General features: G+C 52.4%; 1 long non-coding RNA gene across 1 annotated transcript; it reads right to left on the bottom strand.

Moving 5' to 3' along the window:
• Nucleotides 1–1,429: 1,429 nt before the first annotated feature.
• Nucleotides 1,430–5,224, bottom strand: LOC120386591. Its single transcript, XR_005589792.1, has 3 exons — nt 4,817–5,224; nt 3,819–3,955; nt 1,430–3,522 (listed from the first exon to the last, which is right to left on the bottom strand). It is a non-coding gene; the product is annotated as an uncharacterized LOC120386591 (long non-coding RNA).
• Between the last annotated feature and the right edge of the window lie 359 nt (nt 5,225–5,583).

Below are 5,583 nucleotides of genomic sequence, written 5' to 3'. Positions count from 1 at the left end.
ACAGAGATAAAAAGCAAAAGCATACAAACAAGAAGACAACCGCTCTCTTTTCATCCCCAATTCTAGAAAATACTCAGCCACCCTCCTCAGCTAACATGTAAGCAACCACTCACCACAGATTATGAAACGGGTCAGTCATTACTTGCACACCTTGGCTGTGTGGAGGCATGAGGCACAGCAGGGTTGTCAAGCATAAGATGACTGTTGCAGACTTCATATGGAAGTTGTTGATGAACACATTTATAGATTGACAAAGGTACACCGTGGAGTGTGTTATGGGCTTACAGAAAGTGTGTAAAATTTGTGTGTGTGTTTCTAAAAGGATCTGCATGCTACATTAATGTTGATAAAATATTTTCTCTTTACGTTTCAAAACACCATTATATTTTACTGCTTTAAATATGTCAGCATTTGCTAATCGTTACCACATAGTGCTGCCTTGCGGGCAAGTGACCTTAGGTATGTGATATCTGGTTCAACGGACTTTTGTGGTATGATTAAGTATTCAGCATCTTTTTAAAATGATCTTTCCAGATGTAGGTGTCCAGGGCCGGCTCTAGGTTTTTTGCCACCCCAAGCAAAAAAAAATTTGGCTGCCCCCCACCCCAGCCCTGGGCTCTCACCCCCCCACCGCCAGTGCCCTCCCCCACCCTCACCCCCTGCGCCCCAGCCCTGGGCTCTCTCTCTTCCCCCACCCCCACACCCCTGCTGCCCCAGCCCTGGGCTCCCCCCCCACCAATGCTGACTCCACCCACTCCCCCCTCGCCTCCAGCCGGTCCAGTGCTGGCAGGGTTGAGGTAAGCAGCGGGGCTTCCAGGCCACGCCTCAGCCCAGGGTCCTCCAGCCTGGGCTCCCACCTCCAGGACCGGCTGGGACCCAGGAGGGCAGAGCCGGGGTAGGGTAGCCCCAGAGGGAGCGGAGCTCCAGAAAGCGGGACGTGGGCCCCACATGGCAGCACCCCACCCTCTATGGCCCTGCTGCTGCTGCTGCTTCTGGCCGCCTGCTGCAGTCCCTGGGCGGCTTGAGCCCCAGCTGTGGCCCTAGGGGGGCGGCCACCCCGAGGCACCTGCAGGTGGTTTGTGTGCCCCGCGGGGCAGCCCCCAGCCTGAGTGTCCCCCGCTCAGAGCCTGCCCAGCCCAGCCACAAGGTGCGGGCGCTGCTTCCCCGCGGCACAAACCGCAGTCCCCAGGGCGTGTCCCGTGCTGCTGCTGCCAGGGCCGGCTCTAGGCCGTCCGAAGAAAAAAAAAAAAGACGGCCAAATGCCGCCCCTGAAAATGTGCTGCCCCAAGCATGTACTTGGTTTGCTGGTGCCTAGAGCTGGCCCTGTAGGTATCCTCTGTTTTATTGTATTTTTATATATTTTGCATAAGTTGCTTGTTTTATTTTAGGTAGAGATTTCTTACTATTTATCCTATCTTCAATATTAGCTAATTAGTTTTTCATGTTTGTCTCTGAGAATTAACTACAAGGACAATTTACAATCCTGATTGAAAATGAGACAGCACTGAGAGAATATTTATGCGTAGAAAGTCTTAAATCACAGCTCCAACCAAAGGGTAAATATAGTAATTGTGTAGATATATCTACCTGATATTTCCTTTTACATGACTCACCCTAATTATAAAGGCTTTCAGTGTTAATTGTCTGATATTTCAATTGCTGTAAGACACTGCCTTCATGAACACCCTGGAATTCTGCCCATAGCAGTTCCAGACATCTAGCCTTTTGCCCTTCTTTCATATTTTCTAGGATTAAACAGCTCCAGAGCAACAAAGAAGGCCACCATCTAAGAGCAAATGGAGTACAATAAGCCCAGATTTGTCAACATTTCACTCATACAGCAAAGCCAATATTTTTTTCCCAGGCATTTCAGGAAGAAGTAGGCTGAGAGACATATGGCTTATGAAGGAGTTTGGTAACAGGCATTTAGTGAATTATGAATGTCAGTCTGGTATGTGATATTTTGAAATAAATTTGATACTGTGCAAATTCTTAAATTATTTGAATGTCACAAGAGCACTAGAAATTTTGAGCATTGCTATTATTATTTTATAAATTCAATTAAATACATTGAAGGTAATAGCACTTTTCTCTCCTCTTTCTGCAGTCATTTGAAACTTAACAGAAATGTGGAGTATCTGAAATATGTAAAATATGTTTTTAAAGACTTTTATTAAATAAAATAAACTGAAATCGAATGTTAAAGGAAAAGTAGCTTGTAAATAGATACCCCAAACTCACCGTCAAAGATCCATGTGTATCTGAAAAGTATTAGTACTAGTAGTATTCATGTTTATTAAGATAGTGACTAAAGGCCAACCAAGAATAGGGACCCATTGTGAAAGGCTCTGAAAAACTGAGTAGTCAACTGTCCTGCCACAAGATCTTACAATCTAAATAGACAAGAAATCCTGGCTAGGTGAATTGGTAGAACACACCATCAGAGCAAACAGTGTAATGACACCGAAGGTCATGTTTTCAATATTTTTTGGGGGGTGGAGTTACTTAGGAGGGGATCAACTAAATGAGAAGGGAAGGATATGATGGGGACAGGGCAGGGCAGAAGACAGTAAGAGGGGCAGGTGTGGAGTGAAGCTAAATTAGGATGACCATATTTCCCAAAAGGAAAACAGGACACTGTGCAGGGCTGGCCTGAGCCCTCGCCTTCCCGCACACTGGGCTGGCCTGAGCTGCTCGCCTAAACCCTCCCACCTCCATGCAAGGTTTGGGTCGCTGGTTGCTCAAACCCTGCCTGCCCACCTGCACAAGCCCTGCTTCCCCCCTTGCAAGGGTCTGGCATTGCTGCTCGCCCCCTACACTTTCCTCTGCACCCCACTTTTTTGACAAAAGTGAGCATTTGTCCCATTTGTTCTTGCCAACTGATCAAGCTGGCAACAGCAAACAGGACAAATGCACATTTTTCCCAAAAAGGTTGGGACAGCCAGGACAGGGCTTAAAAAAACAGGACACACAGTCACCCTAAACTGAGGTGAAGAGACTGAGAGGGAGGGAGAGGGTTGGAGCAAGCCGCCAATCAGCACAGGGCAGAGAAGTCCAGTTGAAACTGTAGAAAGTTCTCTGAATGTCACAAGGTCCCTGCTTTTTCTGCTTCTGCAGCTGCTCCTATGAGAGCTGGAGTCCCTGGCTCACTCCTTCCTCAAGCCCACATGGTAGGGTGGGGAGGCAGCACCTGGGTCCTAGTGTGGCATGCTGTCTAGGCATGCAATACATGCATTGCATGCCCCAGAGTCCACAACAAAAGTTGCAGGACTTTCATATTCTTGTAGAATACGACAGTCCTGCATGTCAGCAATCTGTTCATGTCAGGTGTCTTCATGTTTTGCTGGCAGGGCATGCAATGCTCCAAGTTGCACCATGTTGCCTAGGCAACATGACTCCGTAGGCAGTTGACTTCCTGACTGGCTGTAAAAGTAGTTGAGGCATGCAAGTTTAGACTTGAATCATCCATTGGGTTGCAGAGCTGGCCTTGGGACCCAAAAGCACAAGCAAGGCTGGAGGTGCCTAGATGGGAAAGAGCCATAATTGAGACACTGATCCTGGCCAGTGGGACCTGTGAGCCCATGCAGGAGGTTGCCAGGCCACAGGATCCAGGGCCTGGCAGCAGGAAGCAGGAGTCATTTCCCACTGGGGCCCCAAGGAGTCTGGAGGGGAGCAGGGAGCCACCCCCAAGTCTCCAGTGGGGCTGGCAGGGAGCCGGGGCATCCCTGAGTAGGGGCAGGCAGCAGCTGCCGCCACCCCCATGGAGGCACATGTATTGTGTGGAGACCAACAAGCTTGGGGCAGTGCTGGGACCCCACCTGCTGTGCTCTGGCCCCAGTCCCCTTTTCTCCTCAAGCGCAGCATCAAAGTGGACTTTCACCTGCTGCCTGAGACTTTCTCTGGGCTGATAGCAGGAGACTTCATACTGCTGCTGGCGCTGAACAGCCGAGTGTGTCTGGAAAAAGATGCCCATCAAGACTCTGCTGCAGAAAGGTGAGGCTGTCTAGGCTTGCCAACTTTCTAATTGCATAAAACCAAACACCTTAGCCCTGCCCCACCCCTTCCCAAAGTCCCCGCCCCCACTCACTACATTCCCCCTCCCTCGGTGGCTTGCTCTCCCCCACCCTCACTCACTTTCACTGGGGTGGGGCAGGGGATTGGGGAGTGAGAGGGGGTGAGGGCTCCAGCAGGGGGTACAAGCTCTGGGGTGGGGCTGAGGATGAGGGGTATGGCTCCAGGCTGGGGATGAGGAGAGGGCTCCAGGCTGGGGGTGGGGCAAAGGGATTCAGAATGTGGGGGGGGGGAGAGGGAGCTGTGGGTTGAGGCAGGGGGGTTGGAGTGTGAGAGGAGAATCAGGGCTGGGGCAGGGGGTTGGGGTGTGGGAAGGGGTATGAGCTCTGGGCTGGGGCTGGGGACAAGGGGTTTGGAGCACAGGAGGGGGCTCCAGGCTGGGGGTGGGGCCAAGGGATTCAGAGTGGGGGGGGCTGCTGGTTGAGACAGGGGGTTCGGATGTGGGAGGGGGTATGGGCTCTGAGCTGGGTGCAGGCTCTGGGGTGGGGCCGGGGATGAGGTGTTTAGAGTGCTGGAGGGGGCTCCAAGCTGGGGGGTGTGGCCAAGGGAGTCAGAGGGCGGGAGGGGGCTGTAGGTTGAGGCAGAGGTTGGGGTGCAGGAGGAGGTCAGGGCTCTAGGCTGGGGGTTCAGGCTCTGTGCTTGGACCGGGGATGAGGGGTTTGAGGTGCAGGAGGGGACTCCAGGTTTGGGGGGGGCTCAGGGCTGGGGCAGGAGGTTGGGGCTCAGGGTTGAGGCATGGTCTTACCTCAGGCGACTCCTTGTCAGCAGGGCTAAGGCAGGCTCCCTACTTGTCCTGACACCGCGCTGCACCCCGGAAGCAGCTAGCAGGTCTGGCTCCTAGGCAGGGGGAGGGTGGGCAGGAGGCTCCGCGCACTGCTTTTGCCCACAGGCACCGCCCCTACCCCCGGCTCCCATTGACATGGTTGCTGGCCAATGGGAGTGCGGAGCCGGTGCTCAGGAGCAGTACATGGAGCCCCGCGGTCCGTCCCCCCCACCTTTCTCTGAACAAGCGGCCGACCGGCTTTGAGAACCACTGACTTAGACTCAATGTTACAACACCTAATGTTTAGGTGCCCTGCAGCTGAGTAGACACCTCAGCTCCAATTAGGCACCCAGGCTCCCTGTACGATGCATGGGGAGAATTAGGTCCATAAAAGGGGTTTACAGACACAAGCTAGCTGGGTGGGAACCCACCTAAGATAGACAGAAGGAAATGCCAAAGAGAGGGTGTGGCCAAAGCCCCACCCTCCAAAGGAAGCTAAGCACCTGTGTCCAGGCTAGAGGGATGCATCTATCTCTGTTCAGGATTCACAGCTGTGAATCTGCTGCAGGAGATAGGTGCCCAAGCACTTTCTCACAAAATACTGAGGAGGAGATGCCCTAATAGTCTTTAGCCTAGTGGTTAGACCACTCACCCTAGGATCCCTAGATTCAACTTCTCTTTTCTGCCTGACGTGATGTAGGGAAATGAACTTGGCTCTCACAGCCCTCAGGAAAGTGCCCTAATCACTG

Source organism: Mauremys reevesii, linkage group 1 (assembly GCF_016161935.1).
Source record: "Mauremys reevesii isolate NIE-2019 linkage group 1, ASM1616193v1, whole genome shotgun sequence".
NCBI lineage: Eukaryota > Metazoa > Chordata > Testudines > Geoemydidae > Mauremys > Mauremys reevesii.
This window is presented reverse-complemented; position numbering and strand designations above follow the sequence as displayed.